The following is a 19,653-nucleotide window of genomic DNA, read 5'->3' on the forward strand; positions in this document are numbered from 1 at the left end:
GAATGAATGCAAATGACGCTCTGCACCAAGGCCGGAACGAATAGTCACCGGAAGACATTACAGAAAGGTTGTAAATAGTTTTGAAAGGTTCGCAAGTGGATTCAAATGACGCTCTGCACCAAGGAAAGCGTCTACAGATGGGCGCAAGGGTTCAGCTGCCAATGAGAATTAAATGGTAGAATCTTTACTAATTAAATCTAATCTATAAAGGTTTAGGGATGGCTTATCTCTCAACGCCATGATGTATTTGAAGCCACACTTGCAAACTCTTGAGAAGGGAGATCCTGAAAAGTAACGTACAAAGGTGAAACATTTTAAACATTATTGTCCTGCCTATTTCTATTGGAACGTGCTACAACCCAAGGAGAAAAAAAAACAACCTCAGATTATATCCTCATGTCAAGACAAGACCATCTAACTAAAAGTTCCAAACCAGACCTAAACTAATCTGGACCCGAAACCCCTAAGGAAATACAGACCCAAAACCATACTCGCTAATCAAATACAGAGTCAAAATTAAATCTACATAAAGAGGTACTCCGGTGGAAAACTTTTTTTTTTAAATGAACTGGTGCCAGAAAGTTAAACAGATTTGTAAATTACTTTTTTTTATCCTTCCAGTGCTTATTAGCAGCTGTATGCTACAGAGGAAATTCTTTGCTTTTTGAATTTCTTTTTTGTCTTGTCCACACTGCTCTCTACTGACACCTCTGTCAATGTCAGGAACTGTTCAGAGTAGCATAAGTTTGCTATGAGGATTTTCTCCTGCTCTGGACAGTTCCTGATACGGGCATCAGGTGTCAGCAGAGAGCACTGTGGACAAGACAAAAAAGAAATTAATAAATAAAGAATTTCCTCTGTAGCATACAGCTGCTAATAAGTACTGGAAGGATAAATATTTTTTAATAGAAGTAATTTACAAATCTGTTAAACTTTCTGGCACCAGTTAATTAAAAAAAAAAATGTTTCCACCGGAGTTCCCCCTTTAAGGGTACGTTCACACGTACGCAGATTTGATGAGCAGGATTTTCTGCTGCAGATTTTAATGTAAACTAAATGACTGAGCGCAGCTTCTAATCAGCAGTTATAAATCCTGCGCATCAAATCTGTGCAGGATCCTGTACGTGTGAACGTACCCTAAAGGGGTACTCCGTCCCTAGACATCCTATCTCCTATACAAAGGATAGGCTATAAGATGTCTGATCAAGGGGGTCCAGCCGCTAGGGACCCCCGCGATCTCGGCTATGGCATCTCAGACATCCGATGCACAGAGCGAACTTCGATGACTGGCAATGCGGGGCGGAGGCTCGTGACATCACGGCCACGCTCTACTCGCGATGTCACAGCCTCGCCCCATCAATGCAAGTCTATGGGAGGGGGCGTGGCCGTGACATCACAAACGGGCTTGGCCGTGACATCACGAGCCTCTGGTGCTACACCCAACGCTCTAAACGAACACCGAGTGCAGCAGGGTGATCAGACATCTTATCCCCTATTGGAAAGGCGTACCCCTTTAACAAGCAGAAAGGCGGCTGATCCTAAACTGATCCAGAAGACCAAAAGTTCTAAACAAATCCAGACCTCTAACTGGATTTCCTAATCAAATCCAGAGATTAGACTAGACTCCTCAAAGGGGTACTCCGCTGCTAGACATGTGCACGCCAGTGATCTGGTGCACGGAGCGAACTCCGTGCTGTGCCGGATGACTGGCGAACACAGCCACCGCGCTCCCTCCATTCATGTCTATGGGAGGAGGTGTGACGGCTGTGTACTAGCCATCATGCCCCCTCTCATAGACATGAATGGAGGGGGCGTGGCATGACGTATCGCAACCATTCTTTTCAGTGGTTTGTCAGCAGGGCCAAGTCCTGCAGGAACACGTGGGAATTGAGTTCCTGCACTTTTTTCACAGCAGGAACATTAGTAGGAATCCTGCAGGACCAGTCCTTTAGTGGAAAGCTTGGGTGAGTTCCCACATTTCTTTTTCTCAGGACTTGACCCTTGGTTGTCAGCCATAACATCCCTAGCAACAAGTGTCTTCAGTGGGTTGTCAGCTATAATATCCTTAGCAACCAGTTTGTCTCTGGTAACTAAAATTTTTATATGACTGTCACAAATGAAAAAAGTAGAAAATGGTCGGATTTTCATTTAAGCTGATCAAAGAAGAAAATTAAGAAAATAAGTAATTTCCAGCCTCATCAGTGGACGCCGTCTGCTTTCTACTCCTCTACACCTTGTTGCCTATAGAACAGATAGAGGCCACTTTCAGCCCTCCAGCCACTACTAAAAATCTCCCATGATGCTCCGTCATCCATTTGCTCAGCATCCTGGAAGATGTAATTTATGAACAGTTGGCGTGCCGTCGGCGGCCCCTTCCCCGCTATAGAAAAATAATTATTTATTGAAAATGTTGCAGGATATGAATTTGCTCCATTTATCCAAGGAAGGAAAACAGAGCTGCTACAATGTACACAATTAAAAGTAATTATTCCCTCCCTTCCCCCCCAACAACATGGCAAAAACTGTATTAACTTTAAGTAACCCGTAGCAACCAATCAGCTTACTTTTCTTTTTAAGACAATGCAGAGAAATATGATAATTATGACTATAATCCCTCAAGATTTGCTTTTCTATTAGATTACTTATGTAGCCTACAGTTACTGGATTCCTGCCATTACATTAGACTCAGGGAGGGCACGTATAGTTAAGGAGGAACAATTAAAATGGATATTAGATCAACCCTTCAGCCCCGGGGACAACTGAGCAGCTAGGTAAATAGGTCCAAGCTTTATTTTTTGGATACAAAACTCCAAATCCACATAAAGTTATAACAAATAGTTATCTACCGGCAGCTACCTCTAGGGGGAGCTCTTGATCATACTGCATACAGATTTACTGTTGATTTTAATGTAGGAAAAGTCTGCAATCAGTTTTCTGTAGTTGTAACAGAAGAAAGTTAAATGGATACTGTCAAACAATAAAAACATTTTTATATGTTGTATGTCTTGGCAAAACATGAACCTTTCTAATATTCTTCATAAGAAAATGTGTATTTCTTTTTATAGAAGTCATGGCCTATACAAAAGACCACTAAGGATCTCTGTACAAATCTTCCTGTCCGGCTGCAGCATCATCTTTAGCCCAGTTGAAGCACAGGCCGGGACAAAGTTTAGTAAGTGAGGGCGGGACTAGCATTTGTGCTCACTAGCAGCAGCAGTATTAAAGATAGCAGCAGCAGTATTAAAGGGGTATTCCAGTGAAAAACTTTTTTTTCATATCAACTCGCTCCAGAAAGTTAAACAGATTTGTAAATTACTTCTAATAAAAAAAAATCCTAATCCTTGCAGTACTTATCAGCTGCTGAAGTTGAGTTGTTCTTTTCTGTCTGACAACAGTGCTCTCTGCTGACATCTGTCTGTCTGTCTCAGGTACCGTCCAGAGTAGGAGAAAATCCGCATAGCAAACCTCTCCTGCTCCGGACAGTTACTGAGACAGACAAAGGTGTCAGCAGAGAGCACTGTGGTCAGACAGAAAAGAACAACTCAACTTCAGCAGCTGATAAGTACTGGAAGGGATGAGTTTTTAATAGAAGTAATTTACAAATCTGTTTAACTTTCTGGAGCCAGTTGATATGGAAAAAAAGTTTTTTTTATTGGAATACCCCTTTAAAATTGAGCTGGAGAGAAGGGGTGTAACTATTATATATTCTGATCTCATAGAAATAACTGCATCAGTATACAGAGAGAGCTGGAGGGGAGGTGTATAACTATAATATACCCTGATCCTACAGAGATAGCAGCAGTATAAAGATAAAGCTGAAGGGGAGATGTATAACTACAATATATCCTGATTACACAGAGATAGCAGCAATATACAGAGAGAGCAGGATATGGGAGGTGCCTACTGTACATCCTGATCCCATAGAGATAGCAGATAGAGCCGGGAGAGGTCAGGGAGCTAGTAGGAGGGCTCTGGTAGGGGATCATGTCCTCCTGTAGTCCATAGGAAGTCAGGCTGGTGATCACATGACCCAGTTCCAGTAATAAAACTTACTAGTGCAGCTGTGCAAGAAAAAAAACACATTTCACTGTATGACTATTGATTGTGAGTGGGCATGATGTGGGCAAAAAACATGCCAACCTTAGTAGACAAGCCCTGTCCTGGGGCATTTTCCCTAATGGCAGACTAATGACCTAGAAAGCAGCTGTAGTTTTGTTCAGCCTGATCTTCCTGGTTCTTACAAAGCGGTTGCACCTTAAAATGTAAGTTATTAAAACAAAAAGGTAACATTAAGAGAAGTTCTGTCGCTGCCCATTATTATCGGTTACCGACAGAATTATGTGGTCTATAATATTATGTCACTTATAAAAAGGACAGAATGTATGAAATAACTCGCCGTCCATAGAAACTATTTCCATTAGGACAAGAATGGAGGGTAAAATGCTTTGGTTAACAATATATATATATATATAAAGAATATGTATAATGGAATGTACAGTTGGTCATACATTTTAGGCAGCTATCTCTTCAGATATTCCATGTACATGCATGCTCGGTTTGGCTGAGTGTGCATGTTGAAATCCAACTGTCTGATCCTTGTGGCCTTTATACACACAGGACCAGTGGTCTCCAAACTGTGAACCTCTAGTTGTTGCAAAACTACCACTCCCAGCATGCCCGGACAGCCGTTGGCTGTCCGGGCATGCTGGGAGTGGTAGTTTTGCACCACTGCCTTAGATAGAGTCAACCAATAGGTTAAAGGTCCACAGTTTGGAGACCACGGCATTATATGGTTGGTTCTGCCAAAGGTTCAGCCAACATCGAAGTGTAGGAAGAATCTTGAAAAGTAACAAAGTATCTCACGTGAGGAGGTGTGGCTTATGGGTGGGTGTGGCTTATGGATGGGGCGTGGCTTACGATAGAACATTTATGCTTTGTACCATAAGCAATTTAGTCTATAGGAAGAGAAGAGATATCATCAAGAACTAATTTGGAGGACACGTTCCTCTTAAAGGGGTTATCCAGGAAAAAACATTTTTTTTATATATATCAACTGGCTCCAAATAGTTAAAGGAGATATCCAGTGGTGAAAAACGTATCCCCTATCCTAAGTATAGGGGATAAGTTTCAGATCGCGGGGGGTCCGACTGCTGGGGCCCCCCGCGATCTCCTGTACGGGGCCCCGACAGCCCGCGGGAAGGAGGCGTGTTGACCACCGCACGAAGCGGTGGCTGACACGCCCCCTCAATACAACTCTATGGCAGAGCCGGAGCGATGCCTTCGGCAATCTCCGGTTCTGCCATAGAGATGTATTGAGGGGGCGTGTCGGCCGCCGCTTCGTGCGGTGGTCAACACGTGCTATCTGGCCAGGGAGCCGGGGCCCAGTACAGAGAGAACGCGGGGGCCCCAGCGGTTGGACCCCCCCGTGATCTGAAACGTATCCCCTATCCTTAGGATAAGGGATACATTTTTCACCCAAAAAATCCTAATCCTTTCAGTACTTATGAGCTTCTGAAGTTGAGTTGTTCTTTTCTGTCTAAGTGCTCTCTGGTTACACATGTCTCGGAAACTGTCCAGAGTAGAAGCAAATCCCCATAGCAAACCTCTTCTACTCTGTGCAGTTCCCTAGACAAGCAGAGATGTCAGCAGAGAGCACTGATGCCAGACAGAAAAGAACAACTCAACTTCAGCAGCTGCTAATTATTGGAAGGATTGAGATTTTTTAATAGAAGTCGTTTACAAATCTGTTTAACTTTCTGGTGCCAGTTGATATACAAAAAAAAAATTTTTTTTCCTGGAATACCCCTTTAATTTCCATAACTAGGCAATGACTAGGCAACAGAGAGAGAGAAGAACTTAGAAGAGCTTCTTCAAAAATGGAACAGTTGTCCATTGTTTTAGGTCATCACAAAAGAACAGGAATGACTTAACTATGGGGCTGAGCCCATTCCTTCCTACCTGTGTGGGTGAGGCATGAGGACCTTTCCATTTTATTCGGGGGTTGGCGTGCAAGGTACTATACCCACAATTGAATATTTAGAAGATGTTGAGCATTGAGATTCTTGGCCCCAATTCCTTCTTCATTCACAAGATGTCTCAAGTGTTTTAGCCAATTGTTGTAGGCATATATATCAAACATAGTCAGGACATTTAAGAACCACCCCTTAGGAGCCTAGAGGAACAGCAACAGAAGCCACCTATGCCTTCAAAATAACCACATCAAGAACTTTACATAAACCCAATCCATTTTTCAACCAGCTTTTCCCTAATAAAATCAGGACTATTGGCAAGTATGATTGTAGGGATTATGAGGTGGTCATCTTTGCCCCAGTCAAGCTTGCTATGGCTGACCTAAACTTGTATTCCCTCACAAGAGGGACCCGCCCATAAGGAGTCGACAGGAACACCAACAGAAGCCACCTATGCCCTAAATATACCCACCTCTAGAACTTAACATCAACCCAATCCATTTTCTGCCAAGTTCTCAGATTTGTCCTAATAAAATCGGGACTATTGGCAAGTAAGATTGTAGGGGATATGAGGTGTTAATCCTTGCCCTGGTTAAGCTGGCTATGGCTGACCTGTACTTGCATTCCCTCACTAGTTTGACCCACCCCTTAGAAGCCAACAGGAAAACCAACAGAAGCCACCTATGTCCCCCGCAATACCCATATCTAGAACTTTACATAAACCCAATCAATTTTTTGACAAAGTTCTCAGGTTTGCCCTAATTAAATCGGGACTATTGCTAAGTATGGCTGCAGGGGTTATAAGGTGGTAAACTTTATCAGGTCAAGATGGCTATGGCTGAGCAGAACTTGTATTGTGATGGCCGGAGGATCGTGATGTCACGCCCCCTTAATGCAAGTCTATGGGAGGGGGCATGACATCACAAGCCTTCACTCCGCATCGCCAGTAGCCATTATGGTGTGCATTCCTTTGCTACGGCGTTTTCAGGAAGAGACCATTTACAGGCACAAAGTTCTAAACTATGTGATAGGATTATGAAATGTGAGTGACAATATTTTATTCCGGACATGGATGGGAGCCGGTCTATCGCTCATTCACAATATGGCCATCGTGAGCAGCTGTCACAGAACAATGATTGCCGGGACAGCCAAATTCTGCACACGGTTCGGAAGCATTTACCAGTAATGAGAGCACCAGGGGTAAACGGCCCATCTGTGAGGAGAAGCCCTTGGTTAGTCCTGAAAAGTCGGGACAAGTCCAGGAATACACATTTCCAAGGACAAATCAACCTGGCACAGTCCCTGGAAATAAGGGACAGGTGGCCATTATATAATCAAATTCAGCAAACCTGACACGACGCGGACTTCGGTGCTCCAAGGTCTTCTGAGAGAGTCTTGTTCATGAAATGCTAATGCTGATTCAGATTGCAGCAATGGATGATGGAAATTAATTTAAAGTGTTGGCAACTCTGGACGTAACCCATTAGGCCTCATTACCATAACTAAGGAACAGTACACGCAACGGGTTCTTTACTGATGACTTTTTATGGTCAGGTAATCATCTTAAAGGGCAACTCCACTAAACCATGTTGTCTGTAGTTCTTTGAATACCATTTCAACAAACCTTGACTAAAGGGGTAATATTTTTCCTTAAGGAGAGAGTCATAAAGACGAGTGGAGTGGAGACTTATAGGTCATTTACGCTCCACTGGGAATTCTGGAAAGAGAGGATATGTTTTCTCTTTACAAATCAGTGTTTCACTCAAACAAGGAGTCATGGAAACAATCTAGGTACTCTTTCCTTCTGGAGAGATCTCGGGCTTGCCATACATTCCTAGTCAGCTTCTAAGACTTCTAGTTGGAGTGAAACACTGACTTTTTAAGGGAAAGCCACTTGGAGAAAGTAGTGTGAGTTAATTTGCATATCATTTCTTCACAGAGTTCCCAACGGAATGTTAACAGCGAATAAGTCTCCAAACGTCTTCATGACACTTTCCTTAAAGAGAAACCTCTTTAGTCCCATGATGATAGGTCTTTAACTAGCCAGCCAACACATGAGGTAATCACCCCCAAACAGCTGTATGTAGATGGGTATTATCTCCATTTGGAGAGATCTCTGGCTTGACATACATTCCCAGTCAGTTTCCAAGACTCCTATTTGGAGAGAAACACTGACTTTTAGGGTACGTTCCCACACGGCGTATTTTGCTGCGTATTTGCTGCGTATTTTCCTACCCATTGACTTCAACAGAGAAAATAAAATACGCAGCAGTAAATACGCAGCAAATACGCCGTGTGGGAATGTACCCTAAAAAAGGAAACCATTTGGAAAAAGCGGTGTGAGAGCTGTTTTGCTTATCATTCCTTCCAAAATACCTTGAAAAAGAATGCATTCTGGTTGCAGCTATTATATACAGTATACATATATAACTATACGACAATAGGATCCTGCAGTTGTACCGTATATATCATGAGACTCATTGTGGGGCTGTAGTGTCATTCTACAAGAGACACTATATTTTGGCTTGAAATTTTCATAGATCTCATGAATGTCTATGGTGAATATAAATATATATATATATATATATATATATATATATATATATATATATATCTGGAAGAGGAAAACCCAAAATTAGAGGGGTACTCCGCCCCTAGACATCTTTTCCCCTAACCAACGGATAGGGGATAAGATGTCTGATTGCGGGGTCCGACCGCTGGGACCCCCGCAATTTCTCGGCTGGCACCCCGGGCGCTCTGAACATTTTTTGTCTATGGGAGGGGGCGTGGCGAGCGACCACAACCGTCACACCCCCTCCCATAGACATGAATGGAAGGGGCGTGGCGTGATGTCCAAACCACGGCCGCCCGAACCAGTGGCTGGACCCCCCATGATCAGACGTCTTTTCCCCTATCCTTTACATAGGGGATAAGATGTCTAGGGGTGGAGTACCCCATTAAAGTAGGGGGGCTTTTTTAGGTAGACATCATTCTATGCAGAAAGTAATGGTTTCTAGGATTCATGAATTGACATGGAGATATGTTTATACTCCATTTTTACCAGGTGCTGGTGCTGTTTCCTAAAAGTCGAGTATGGATTGAACCCGATATTTGGCAAACGGGTGGATTACGTGCACCTCAATGGTAATCATCCGGTGCTGGTTCCATTCTATTGGACTGTCTATATATATATATTATATATAATGTTTATATACGCTGTGTTCCACCAAGATCAGAGCCTCAGGGGCAGGACATTGAAGAGAAAATCCTTGTGTCATGTCCGTCCTCTCAGGCCTTGCATTAGGCAGAATACATTGTCAGTTCATCCTTAACCCCTTAAGGACCAAGCCCATTTTGACCTTTAGGACCAGGCCAATTTTTTTTTTTTGCATTTTTTTTCCCCTCCACACCTTCCAAATATCGTAACTCTTCTTTATTTTCATCCACAGACTAGTATGAGGGCTTGTTTTTTTGTCCTTTTTAGTTGTCCTTTGTTATGATATAACTCATTTTACCATAAAATGTATGGCACAACGAAAAAAAAATTCTATTTGTGTGGGGAAAACTGCAATTTCGCAAATTTTGGAAGGTTTCGTTTTCACGCCGTACAATTTATGGTAAAAACGATGTGTTCTTTATTCTGTGGGTCAATACGATTAAAATTATACCATGGTTACATACTTTTCTATTATTATTGCGCTGAAAAAAAATCGCTAACTTTTAACCAAATGAGTGCATTTAAAATCCCTCTATTTTGACGACCTATAACTTTTTCATTTTTCGCATAAGTGGCAGTATGAGGGCTAATTTTTGTGCCGTGATCTTTACTTTTTATTGATACCACATTTGTGTATATAAAACTTTTATTAATTTTGAATACTGTTCAGTGATATGCATAGCGCATAGCACTGATCAGTGATATCGGCTATCTTCTGTTCTGGTCTGCTCGATCTCAGACCAGAGTAGAAGTAGCTGGGAAGGCGGCAGAGGCAGGGGAGGGGACCTCCATCCGCCATGTTAGCTGATCTGATCCCCGTGGCCGTGCCGCGCGATCAGATGAGCATATAATATAGCCGCAGATGCCTTGATCTGTATTGATCATGGCATCTGATGGGTTAATGGCAGACATCCGCACGATCGTGGATGTTGGCCATTACCGGCGGGTCCCTGGCTGCTATCAGCAGCCGGGACATGCCGCACAAGACCCAATCGATGCGATCCGATGCTCGCGGTCATGTACAGGACGTAAATGTGTGTCCTGGTGCGCGAAGTACCGCAGCACCAGGATGTACATTTACGTCCATGTTAAGGGGTTAAAGGAATACTCCGGCATACTTCTTTAAGACAAAAGCGGAGTAAACGGATTTAGGAGACAATCGAGCCGCTCGAGAGGAATTTAAGGGAAGATTGAAAAAGAAATTAATCACATTAGCTGCCTCCTGTTTTTGCACACATTCTATTAGGCAAATATAATTACTGTGAATGCTTCAAAAATACTGTAGCGGTTTATGTTGGGACAAGTTCATCCACCCTCAGTCGTGTAATTATACGCCCCTAAATACACAACGTTTACCATGCAGTTAAGTATAGGAGATATGTTGCAAGAAACATATGATCTGATGCTCAACAAAGCATTAAGAACGACAAAGTAAAGCTAAAATATAAAGAGATAATGGAAACGTAATTTGTATGTGATCAGAAACAAAGAAAAGAATGGGGGTTGGGATAAGCAGGGGCATACGCATCACCCCAGAGAAAAACTCCAAAAGGGCACAAAGCACCAACCCCCCGAGGTCAACCATGTGAAGGGGAAGATGATCATATATAGTAGGGATCGACCGATATCTGTTTTTTAGGGCCAATACCGATAATCGGTGGAGGTTAGGGCCGATAGCCGATAACTTATACCGATATTCCGGTATAAGTTATCGGCTATCTATGCCCCCACGACACCGCTGCAGATCATTGATTTAAAGCGGGCGCTTTAAATCAATGCACTGCAGTGGCTTTTGCGGTGCCATAGGCCGCCGCCGCCGCCGCCACCACCCGCTTCTCTCCCCCTACCTGTCAGGGTGGTCCAGGCCATACATCGTTCCTGTAGTGTCCGGGGGCGTTCCGGGTGAAGGATGAACCGGTCCGGGCTGTCCTTCTTCTCCGGCGGTCATCTTCTCCACTCCGGGCAGGCTCCGGCCTAGTACGCTGCATAGACCCTGCTGCGCAGTGACGCCCGTGCACAGCTACTAGGCCGGAGCCTGCCCGGAGTGGAGAAGATGACCGCCGGAGAAGAAGGACAGCCCGGACCGGTTCACCCTTCACCCGGAACGCGCCCGGACACTACAGGAACGATGGATGGCCCGGACCTCCCCCATTACGGGTAAGTTTAATTTTTTTTATTGACTCGGCGGGTGGGGGAGGGGCCAGACCGGTATAGCGGTATGGGCAAAAATCCATAACGGTATACCGCCCAGCACTACGGTGGGGGGTGCGACGCGGTGCGGTGGGTCGGGGCGGTCGCGGTGCGTCGGTCGCGGTGCGGGGGCGCTGCATTATCGGCTTATCGGCAAGGTAATTGGCGATACCATTAATGCCCAAAATCGTGATTATCGGCCGATAATATCGGCCATACCGATAATCGGACGATCCCTAATATATAGTACACTAAAGTTGGTCGTACCTGCCACCTTCGGAGATATCGTTTGACTGTATGTAAGGCAGTGGTGCAAAACATCAACTCCCAACATGCCTGGACAGCCGAAGGGCCACAGTTTGAGACCACTGATCTAAGGTATATGGCTTAAGTTGGTCGTACCCGCCACCTTCGAAGATATCAGTTGACTCTATCTAAGGTTTTACGTTATGCCCTCCGGCCGCACACGCTGGCTGTGAGCGCATGGTCCAGTTACCTGCTGCTGCCCGCATGCGAATCCCAGTCCGTCACTCACCAGGTGCTTCTCCTGTCCCTAGGGCCATCCCCTAGGGCACGTACTGGAGCTTTAAGTCGCCAGTGGCCAGTGCGCCCATTAGTGTAGTACACTTGTGGCTCATTAATAAATTCCTCCTGCTCCCACACTTCCCTGCTGGATCTTTGTTGCCTTGTGCCTGAGAGAAAGCATACCTGAGAGTTGCCTTGCTGTGTATCTGATCCTTTGTTCTGTGACCTGACCTTGCTCCTCTGCCTCCTGCCTACTGATCTCCTGCTACGTCCTGACTACGCTACTGTGCCGCCTGCCCTGACCTTCTGCTATCCTGACTATGAGCTGCCTTATCCCTCCAATGCCTCGCATCTCCTTAGCCTATGTGGTATAGTCGTGCAGGTGGTAGCGACCTGGGTGCCGCCTGCTGCAGTAAGTCCATCCCGCTTTGCAGCGGGCTCTGGTGAAAGCTCCCTGGTATGGTCAGAGTCATCTGCCACACAGGTCCAGCGGATCTACATCCACCGGCGTTCCTGTCTTTTGAAACGTGAGTGTTACATAAGGCCACAGTTTGAGACCACTGATAAAAGGTGTATGGCGGCCTACCGGCTCTCCACCAACAGATGATGATGGGAGAGAAGGATGAATTTTTTTGTTCTTGGAGGTATAAGCTGGTGCCAGAGCTGTCTGGATGTGGCCTGTCTCTCTCCTTTCTGGAGAGAAGCCATAAAGCTTTGACCATGCCAAATGTTGAGGTGTAATGGGAGGTCGAGAGAGAAATCTGTAGGCCGAACTGTTTGGCCAACAGGTATTGAAAATGTATGGGCGCCTGAAGAAACAACAGCAAAGAGGTGCAGAGGGTTTGCATTAGGGTTTATGATTCCAGGCTCACCTCACCAATACCACCCCCATAGTAGTGGTTAACCATGCCAGGTAGGCTACATCCGTTACAGGGTATAGTGCTTACAGGAGAGTCCCAAAGGAGAGTATATGTAATGTGTCCCATCCAGGGCCAATTATGCCTATAGACAAAATAGGCAGCCGCCTAGAGCGCCCTCTTAACGGGGGCGCTGTTCTGCCCGCTGCAGAAAGTTAGTAACCAGCCACCATCTGAAGCACACGCCGCTCATCCAAGCCACCCGCCCAGACAGAACCACCGTCGCATGAGGAGGGGGCTGTTACAGTGTGTCAGCCCAGTAGTAAGGAGATTACATGAGGAGGTTTGTTACAGTGTGTCACCCCAGTAGTAAGAAGATTACATGAGGAGGAGGCTTGTTACAGTGTGTCATCCCAGTAGTAAGGTGATTACATGAGGAGGAGGTTTGTAACAGTGTGTCACCCCAGTAGTAAGTTGGGGCGTGTCAAAGGGCGGAGCCAATGTGCAGGGTCAAGGGGCAGCAAAATTAGGTTAGGGAGGCAAAAATCCTTGCACTAGTCCTGGTCCTATCTTGGATCCATTTATTATTGCTACTCCTGATTACCAGAAATGCTGAAACTATCCCTATATATTCCTGAATTCTTAAAAATCTGCCATGTATGGCAGATTTTAGGGTATCTCAACAATGCTGATTCTGGACCATATGGCCAGACCAATTCTCGAAAGGCTACCATCGCTATCCAGATACCTGAAAAGTGAACAAAATGGCTCCACTTGTTTGCACCAATCTCCTTTTTATGATCATAGAAGTGCAGAAGAAACCCCTGCACAGGATCTTCTAGAGGAACCACAAAACTTTGGGTCAGGGGTTTACCCAAACTTTCTGGTTTCTTTCAATTTATCCAGTTATCCTCTTCCCTTTTGGTTGTTGGACTGGGTCCTTGGCGCAGCATACTGTATATCTCCTCCTTATTCTTATGCAATGCACGACCCTCCAATGTTAGTAGGCACTATATGGTATAGTGGTGGTGGAACCATTGACAACACTAAGGGAATACCCCTCTTTTTCTTCTTTCATTCTGCATAACATAAGAGATATAGTCAACCTGGGCTGGGCCCCCTCTTTCTTGTGACCCAATAGCAGTCACATGGACTCTCTTTATGAAACATATACAATTGAGAGCCAGAGATAATATATACGTTTCTACTCACATCTATCTAGGACAACACAGTCTTCAAGACCCAGGATTTTCATACTCCTATGGAAGACCTGAAGAAACCATGAATCTTGGTTGGCCCTAAGGACTAGGTTGGTGTTGGTGGGCCATAAGGACTAGGTTGGAGACCACTGATCTAGGGTACCATGTTCTCTCTCAGTTAATAGGGCATACTTGCTTACAACTTGGTCGTTACCATCAGTAGGAAAGAGTCTAGTCGGACAGAATTCAAATGAATTTCTTATTTCACCAATTTAGGTGATTTGTTTGTCCTTCACATGACCTTGGAACCTGTTCCTGCCGCAAACAAACAAATGCATTTTCGTTAGCGCTTCTCGTTCCCGCAGTAATGTGTATGAAGAGATATGAACACGGGCTAACCTTAGGTAAACCTTCCCTGGAAATGAACATAATAACAATCCATTTGTCTGTAAGCTACGAGTGCTGCTTCTACTGCCGGAACATTGCGTAGCCCAATTGTAAATGTCGCATGTGGTACAGGCAAAGTTAACCCTTTCCTTCAAGATGGAATCTAGAAGAGCTGGGAAAGGGTTAAAAAAATAAACGCATAGAGGAATTTGCGCAAGGTGCTTGATAGGAGCACGCTGAAGGCACAAGTGTCACGATGCCGGCTGGCAGGTAGTGGACCCTCTGTGCCAGAGAGGGATTGGCGTGGACCGTGCTAGTGGACCGGTTCTAAGCCACTACTGGTTTTCACCAGAGCCCGCCGCAAAGCGGGATGGTCTTGCTGCGGCGGTAGTGACCAGGTCGTATCCACTAGCAACGGCTCACCTCTCTGGCTGCTGAAGATAGGCGCGGTACAAGGGAGTAGGCAGAAGCAAGGTCGGACGTAGCAGAAGGTCGGGGCAGGCAGCAAGGATCGTAGTCAGGGGCAACGGCAGAAGGTCTGGAAACACTGGCAAGGGACACACAAGGAACGCTTTCACTGGCACTAAGGCAACAAGATCCGGCAAGGGAGTGCAAGGGAAGTGAGGTAATATAGGGAGTGCACAGGTGATAACCCTAATTGGAACCACTGCGCCAATCAGCGGCGCAGTGGCCCTTTAAATCGCAGAGACCCGGCGCGCGCGCGCCCTAGGGAGCGGGGCCGCGCGCGCCGGGACAGAACAGACGGGGAGCGAGTCAGGTAGGGGAGCCGGGGTGCGCATCGCGAGCGGGCGCTACCCGCATCGCGAATCGCATCCCGGCTAGCAGCAGGATCGCAGCGCCCCGGGTCAGAGGACGTGACCGGGGCGCTGCAGCGGAGGAGGTGAAGCGAGCGCTCCGGGGAGGAGCGGGAACCCGGAGCGCTCGGCGTAACAGTACCCCCCCCCTTGGGTCTCCCCCTCTTCTTGGAGCCTGAGAACCTGAGGAGCAGACTTTTGTCAAGGATGTTGTCCTCAGGTTCCCAGGATCTCTCTTCAGGACCACAACCCTCCCAGTCTACTAAAAAAAAATTTTTCCCTCTGACCTTTTTGGCAGCCAAAATCTCCTTGACCGAGAAGACGTCCGAGGAGCCGGAAACAGGAGTGGGAGGAACAGATTTGGGAGAAAAACGGTTGAGGATGAGTGGTTTGAGAAGAGAGACGTGAAAGGCATTAGGGATACGAAGAGAAGGAGGAAGAAGAAGTTTATAAGAGACAGGATTAATTTGACACAAAATTTTGAAAGGACCAAGATAGCGTGGTCCCAACTTGTAGCTAGGGACACGGAAGCGGACATATTTAGCGGAGAGCCATACCTTGTCTCCAGGGGAAAAAACGGGGGGAGCTCTTCTTTTCTTATCCGCGAACCTCTTCATGCGTGAAGAAGTCTGTAAGAGAGAATTTTGGGTCTCTCTCCATATAATGGAAAGGTCACGAGAAATTTCATCCACAGCGGGCAGACCAGAGGGCAAGGGGGTAGGGAGGGGGGGAAGAGGGTGACGGCCGTACACCACGAAAAATGGGGATTTGGAGGAAGATTCAGAGACCCTGAAGTTATACGAGAATTCGGCCCATGGAAGGAGATCTGCCCAGTCATCCTGGCGGGAGGAAACAAAATGTCGCAAATAATCACCCAGGATCTGGTTAATTCTTTCTACTTGTCCATTGGACTGGGGATGATATGCAGAGGAAAAATTTAATTTAATCTTGAGTTGTTTACAGAGAGCTCTCCAGAATTTAGACACGAATTGGACCCCTCTATCCGAGACAATCTGCGTAGGCAACCCGTGAAGACGAAAAATGTGTACAAAAAATTGTTTAGCCAACTGAGGCGCAGAAGGAAGACCAGGAAGAGGAATGAAATGTGCCATTTTGGAGAATCGATCAACGACCACCCAAATAACGGTGTTGCCACGGGAAGGGGGTAAATCAGTAATAAAATCCATACCAATCAGAGACCAAGGCTGTTCGGGGACAGGCAGAGGATGAAGAAAACCAGCGGGCTTCTGGCGAGGAGTCTTATCCCGGGCACAGATAGTGCAGGCTCGCACAAAGTCCCCAACATCCGTCTCCAGAGTCGGCCACCAATAGAAGCGGGAGATGAGTTGCACAGATTTCTTGATGCCCGCATGACCTGCGAGATGGGAGGAGTGACCCCATTTGAGGATTCCGAGGCGTTGGCGTGGAGAAACAAAAGTCTTTCCTGGAGGAGTCTGCCTGATGGAGGCAGGAGAAGTGGAGATCAGGCAGTCAGGTGGAATGATGTGTTGCGGAGGGAGATCAACTTCTGAGGCATCCGAGGAGCGAGAGAGAGCATCGGCTCTAATGTTCTTATCGGCAGGACGAAAGTGAATCTCAAAATTAAATCGGGCAAAGAACAGAGACCACCGGGCCTGGCGAGGATTCAGCCGTTGGGCCGACTGGAGGTAGGAGAGGTTCTTGTGGTCGGTGTAGATAATAACAGGAAATCTTGATCCCTCCAGCAGATGCCTCCATTCCTCAAGTGCTAATTTAATGGCTAGAAGCTCTCGATCCCCGATGGAGTAGTTCCTCTCCGCTGGAGAGAAGGTCCTAGAGAAAAAACCACAAGTGACAGCATGCCCGGAAGGATTTTTTTGTAGAAGAACAGCTCCAGCTCCTACTGAGGAGGCATCAACCTCCAATAGGAAGGGTTTGGAAGGGTCAGGTCTGGAGAGCACGGGAGCCGAAGAAAAGGCAGACTTGAGTTGTTTAAAGGAGTCTTCTGCTTGAGGAGGCCAGGACTTGGGATCAGCATTTTTCTTGGTTAAAGCCACGATAGGAGCCACAATGGTAGAAAAATGTGGAATAAATTGCCTGTAATAATTGGCGAACCCCAAAAAGCGTTGGATAGCACGGAGTCCGGAGGGGCGTGGCCAATTTAAGACGGCAGAGAGTTTGTCTGGATCCATCTGTAGTCCCTGGCCAGAGACCAAATATCCTAGAAAAGGAAGAGATTGGCATTCAAACAGACATTTCTCAATTTTGGCATAGAGTTGGTTGTCACGAAGTCTCTGAAGAACCATACGGACATGCTGGCGGTGTTCTTCTAGATTGGCAGAAAAAATTAGGATATCGTCCAGATATACCACAACACAGGAGTATAATAGATCACGAAAAATTTCATTGACAAAGTCTTGGAAGACGGCAGGGGCATTGCACAGTCCAAAGGGCATGACCAGATACTCAAAGTGTCCATCTCTGGTGTTAAAAGCCGTTTTCCACTCGTCCCCCTCTCTGATGCGGATGAGGTTGTAGGCGCCTCTTAAGTCCAATTTAGTGAAGATGTGGGCACCTTGGAGGCGATCAAAGAGTTCAGAGATGAGGGGTAAGGGGTAGCGGTTCTTAACCGTGATTTTATTAAGACCGCGGTAGTCAATGCAAGGACGTAGGGAGCCATCTTTTTTGGAGACAAAGAAAAATCCGGCTCCGGCAGGAGAGGAGGATTTACGGATAAAGCCCTTTTTTAGATTCTCCTGGACGTATTCGGACATGGCAAGAGTCTCTGGGGCAGAGAGAGGATAAATTCTGCCCCGGGGTGGAGTAGTGCCCGGGAGGAGGTCGATAGGGCAATCATAAGGCCTGTGAGGAGGTAGAGTCTCAGCTTGTTTTTTGCAGAAAACATCCGCGAAGTCCATATAGGCCTTAGGGAGACCGGTTACTGGAGGAACCACAGAGTTACGGCAAGGGTTACTGGGAACCGGTTTTAGACAGTTCTTGGAACAAGAGGACCCCCAACTCTTGATCTCCCCAGTGGACCAATCCAGGGTTGGGGAATGAAGTTGAAGCCAGGGAAGTCCAAGGAGAATCTCCGAGGTGCAATTGGGGAGGACCAAAAGTTCAATCCTCTCATGATGAGATCCGATGCTCATAAGAAGGGGCTCCGTGCGGAAACGTATGGTACAGTCCAATCTTTCATTATTTACACAATTGATGTAGAGGGGTCTGGCGAGACTGGTCACTGGGATGTTGAACCTGTTGACGAGAGAGGCCAAAATAAAATTTCCTGCAGAACCAGAGTCCAAGAAGGCCACTGTAGAGAAGGAGAAGGCAGAAGCAGACATCCGCACCGGCACAGTAAGACGTGGAGAAGCAGAGTAGACATCAAGGACTGTCTCACCCTTGTGCGGAGTCAGCGTACGTCTTTCCAGGCGGGGAGGACGGATAGGACAATCCCTCAGGAAGTGTTCGGTACTAGCACAGTACAGGCAGAGGTTCTCCATACGGCGTCGTGTCCTCTCTTGAGGTGTCAGGCGAGACCGGTCGACCTGCATAGCCTCCACGGCGGGAGGCACAGGAACAGATTGCAGGGGACCAGAGGAGAGAGGGGCCGAGGAGACGAAACGCCTCGTGCGAACAGAGTCCATATCTTGGCGGAGTTCCTGACGCCTTTCAGAAAAACGCATGTCAATACGAGTGGCTAGGTGAATAAGTTCATGTAGATTAGCAGGAATTTCTCGTGCGGCCAGAACATCTTTAATGTTGCTGGATAGGCCTTTTTTGAAGGTCGCGCAGAGGGCCTCATTATTCCAGGACAATTCTGAAGCAAGTGTACGGAATTGTACGGCATACTCGCCAACGGAAGAATTACCCTGGACCAGGTTCAACAGGGCAGTCTCAGCAGAAGAGGCTCGGGCAGGTTCCTCAAAGACACTTCGGATTTCCGAGAAGAAGGAGTGTACAGAGGCAGTGACGGGGTCATTGCGGTCCCAGAGCGGTGTGGCCCATGACAGGGCTTTTCCGGACAGAAGACTGACTACGAAAGCCACCTTAGACCTTTCAGTGGGAAACAGGTCCGACATCATCTCCAGATGCAGGGAACATTGGGAAAGGAAGCCACGGCAAAACTTAGAGTCCCCATCAAATTTATCCGGCAAGGATAAGCGTATCCCAGGAGCGGCCACTCGCTGCGGAGGAGGTGCAGGAGCTGGCGGAGGAGATGACTGCTGAAGCTGTGGTAGCAACTGTTGTAGCATAACGGTCAGTTGAGACAGCTGTTGGCCTTGTTGCGCAATCTGTTGTGACTGCTGGGCGACCACCGTGGTGAGGTCAGCGACAACTGGCAGAGGAACTTCAGCGGGATCCATGGCCGGATCTACTGTCACGATGCCGGCTGGCAGGTAGTGGACCCTCTGTGCCAGAGAGGGATTGGCGTGGACCGTGCTAGTGGACCGGTTCTAAGCCACTACTGGTTTTCACCAGAGCCCGCCGCAAAGCGGGATGGTCTTGCTGCGG

General features: G+C 46.7%; 1 protein-coding gene and 1 long non-coding RNA gene across 6 annotated transcripts in view; one reads left to right on the forward strand and one right to left on the reverse strand.

Moving 5' to 3' along the window:
* Nucleotides 1-19,653, reverse strand: part of CADM4 (cell adhesion molecule 4) — a 384,618-nt gene that overhangs the window by 171,473 nt on the left and 193,492 nt on the right. The window lies entirely within an intron of this gene.
* LOC130294363 (uncharacterized) lies at nucleotides 1,826-4,440 on the forward strand. Its single transcript, XR_008848469.1, has 3 exons — nucleotides 1,826-2,771; nucleotides 3,066-3,172; nucleotides 3,791-4,440. It is a non-coding gene; the product is annotated as an uncharacterized LOC130294363 (long non-coding RNA).

This window comes from Hyla sarda, chromosome 10 (assembly GCF_029499605.1).
Source record: "Hyla sarda isolate aHylSar1 chromosome 10, aHylSar1.hap1, whole genome shotgun sequence".
NCBI classification, from domain to species: Eukaryota; Metazoa; Chordata; class Amphibia; order Anura; family Hylidae; genus Hyla; species Hyla sarda.